The 2,765-nt window shown below is 46.6% G+C and overlaps 1 non-coding gene across 1 annotated transcript; it reads left to right on the top strand.

The window, feature by feature from the left end:
- Nucleotides 1-2,202: 2,202 nt before the first annotated feature.
- Nucleotides 2,203-2,278, top strand: TRNAD-GUC (transfer RNA aspartic acid (anticodon GUC)). The gene has a single exon. It is a non-coding gene; the product is annotated as a tRNA-Asp (tRNA).
- The last annotated feature ends 487 nt before the right edge of the window (nucleotides 2,279-2,765 follow it).

Below are 2,765 nucleotides of genomic sequence, written 5' to 3'. Positions count from 1 at the left end.
TTGATGGGCTATCGGCAATCATGCTGGGGCTTCTAAGCAGCTCCTTGTTAACCTTGAAAGATGATTATTTTAGTGTGTGTTTTTTTTGGTGATGGTGGTGGGGAGTCTTCATCACCACCTTCAGACAGAAGCCGATGATTTACCAGGTGAGCAAGTAGGAATTCTGTGACCCTCAAACAGAGATATCCCTGGAATCAGTGGACACAGTTGAATTGCTACCTGACTTGTCTGTCTTTATGTCCTGGCTCTATCCTCAGTTCACTGTGTTAGATAAGAGGTTTCACGTTACCCTCTGAAGGCCTGGGCAGGCTCAGAAGGCATCTCCAACACTGCTCTCTGTAAATGTCCTTTGCAAGTACTGTGCTAGTAACAGACTTGGGTAGATGCCATTTTGGCACAGACACTGCTTTCTTTTCGGGCAAAGGGTGAGAGAAGTAGGTGCATAAAACATAAAAATCAAGTTAATTTAGTCTATTTAAATGTATAAGTAAATAAAACTCTTTCACTTGGGCATTTTCTAAATGAAGACCAGGAAACATAAAATTCTTTGTAATATATAATAAAATATAAACTTCAGTTTTATTTGCCAGCTAGCAGAGTGAGAAGAAGGTCAAGAAAAGGTGAGAAGATGGTGGCAGGTGAAAAATAAAAAAGACTAGAGACCTGTGCAGGAGAGAAGAGAAGAAAAGGGACAGCCATAGAGTACCGTCTCTGAGAGGTGCTACCTCTTTGGGCTTCTCTCTCTGAGAGCATGTCCATCTGCCAGTAATACTTGATGGGCTTCTAGCCTGATCAGGTGGTGGCACAATGGATAGAGGGACAGCCTGGGATGCTAAAGACCCAGGTTCAAAACCCTGAGGTCACTGGCTTGATCACAGGCTCACCAGCTTGAGCACGGGGTTACAGGTCTGAGCTTGGGATCATAGACATGACCACATGGTCGCTAGCTTGAGCCCAAAGGTCACTGGCTTGAAGGCCAAGGCCGCTGGCTTGAGCAAGGGGTCACTGGCTCAGCTGGAGCCCCCTGGTCAAGGTACATATGAGAAAGCAATCAATGAACAATTAAGATGCCACAACTATGAGTTGATGTTTCCCATCTTTCTTCCTTCCTGTCTGTCTGTTCCTGTCTGTCCCCCCACCGCCCTTGCTAAAAACAATACTTGAAGGGGTTCTTTAAACTCTATAAGGACAGCAACGAGGAGTATCAGTTCAAGACTCATTTTGTGGAATGAATAATATGGTTTATTTATATTATAGTTAACTCTCTACCTAGTATATATATCCTGAGGTTACTGGCTTGGCCCTGCACTAGATGCCCCTAGACCAGGGGTCTCAAACTCAACTCAGCATGTGGGCCGCAGAGCAAGATCACAGCCGTTCGGCGGGCCGCACTAGGTCTACAAAAAGCAACTGTTACGCAACACTTTTCTCACTGCAGTTGAAAACAAAAAAAAATCAGTACAACAAGCACAATCGTACATGCAGTTTACTCAGTGTCACAAAACGACCAGAAACTGTAGTTCGCATCACAACTGCTGTTAACTAAGCTAATATCTAGCTAGGATGCTAGAGAAATGAAAAATACAAGTAGGCCCCTAGGCTTACTTAATTTTATCCAAAATATTTTGAACTTCGTGGATTAGTCTGCGGGCTGCACAAAATTGTTCGGCGGGCAGCGACTTTGAGACCCCTGCCCTAGACACTTTGCCTGGGAACTCTCTAAACTCTTTCCCCTTATCCTGCAGGATCAGTACTGGTCACAAGTCTCCTTCTGCATCTCCTGGCAGTAGAATTTGGACCCATCCTTTTCTCATCGCAGAGCTGATAGGCCAACTGCAGAATTGTAGTTGGCCTCCAACTGTTCCCTCCAGACTATACAGATGTCTGTATTTCTTCTACTTGAGCTATTTCTGCTCCTGTATGCTACCACACATATGCATGCAAATGCAGAAATTTTAGGAGGTGCAATTCTCTTCCAATGTAAACCTGTTCCAGGAATACCTTCTGCAACGAACTGCCTTTACAAAACGTCTGTGAATGTCTTCCCCAGCTGTTGAAGAAGTAGTTTTATCCTCTTCCATGGATTTAGACAGGAAAAGAGTAACTTTGGGGTGAATAGCTGCCTAGAAGTCTTCCTCTTCCATTAACAGCTCTTTCCTCTATGGTTTCATTTCATGTCCAACCATCAAATGGCCCTCAGTTGCCCTGGCCGGTTGGCTCAGTGGTAGAGCGTCGGCCTGTCGTGCAGGGGACCCAGGTTCGATTCCCGGCCAGGGCACATAGGAGAAGCGCCCATTTGCTTCTCCACCCCCACCCCCTCCTTCCTCTCTGTCTCTCTCTTCCCCTCCGGCAGCCAAGGCTCCATTGGAGCAAAGATGGCACCGGGCGCTGGGGATGGCTCCTTGGCTTCTGCCCCAGGCGCTAGAGTGGCTCTGGTTGCAGCAGAGCGATGCCCCGGAGGGGCAGAGCATCGCCCCCTGGTGGGCAGAGCGTCGCCCCTGGTGGGCGTGCCGGGTGGATCCCGGTCGGGCGCATGCGGGAGTCTGTCTGACTGTTTCTCCCCGTTTCCAGCTTCAGAAAAATACAAAAAAAAAAAAAAAAAAATGGCCCTCAGCCACAGCAGCTGAGGGTTGTTTTATTTGAGCTATTTTCTTCCTATTATATGTAGCATATTCTTTTATACGTTCTCCAAATTCTGATCTTGTTTGACACTCTTCATAGTTGGTTCTACCTTGCACATCATCCCGTCCATCCAAAAGTATCCA

This window comes from Saccopteryx leptura, chromosome 1 (genome assembly GCF_036850995.1).
Source record: "Saccopteryx leptura isolate mSacLep1 chromosome 1, mSacLep1_pri_phased_curated, whole genome shotgun sequence".
NCBI lineage: Eukaryota > Metazoa > Chordata > Mammalia > Chiroptera > Emballonuridae > Saccopteryx > Saccopteryx leptura.
This window is presented reverse-complemented; position numbering and strand designations above follow the sequence as displayed.